Source organism: Penaeus monodon, chromosome 22, assembly GCF_015228065.2.
Source record: "Penaeus monodon isolate SGIC_2016 chromosome 22, NSTDA_Pmon_1, whole genome shotgun sequence".
Classification (NCBI taxonomy): domain Eukaryota; kingdom Metazoa; phylum Arthropoda; class Malacostraca; order Decapoda; family Penaeidae; genus Penaeus; species Penaeus monodon.
Window position 1 is genome coordinate 44,963,493 of NC_051407.1, and position 528 is coordinate 44,964,020.

A 528-nucleotide genomic window follows, 5' to 3' on the forward strand; every position below is an offset into this window, starting at 1 on the left:
AGTTTCTGTTTACAGTATATATATATGAAAATATTTTCATGTGAAAATAATACATGTCCTTCGAATCACACATTATTTGTTCCTGCAGCATTGACAAGCGATTTGGTGGCACAGTACCAGGAGCAAGTGGAGAGTGAGGCAAGCTCTAACTTAGCCATGAATGCCTGCTGGAAGTCAGACCCCCTGGATATGTGCCTCCGCCGCAACAAGGTCATGGAGTGCAATCACATCTTTACACATAAGGTCAGTCTGTTTGGAAGGTTAGAATGTTGTTGGTTAGAACTCCATAATCTAGAGGAGGATGGGGTTATTTCTAGTATTGCAGGAGTAATAAGGTTGGCATCAAAGATAATGTGTTCCTTTTTTGCTCCACGTTCAGTGAAGTTATTCTTGATCATTATGGCTCTTGAAAGGGTTTGAGAATGAGTAAAGTGAAGTGAAGGGTTCAAATCCTGCTGTGGTTAAGGGATAGGAAGGTATCTGTTCATGATAGTACCTTTGAACTGTCTCATAACTTAGGATCATTTC

At 40.3% G+C, this 528-nt stretch overlaps 1 long non-coding RNA gene across 1 annotated transcript in view; it reads left to right on the plus strand.

Moving 5' to 3' along the window:
- LOC119587626 overlaps nucleotides 1–239 on the plus strand; it is an 8,509-nt gene extending 8,270 nt beyond the window's left edge. The window contains exon 3 of the long non-coding RNA XR_005230014.1: nucleotides 89–239. This is a non-coding gene — a long non-coding RNA (uncharacterized LOC119587626). The remainder of the gene's footprint in view (nucleotides 1–88) is intronic.
- The last annotated feature ends 289 nt before the right edge of the window (nucleotides 240–528 follow it).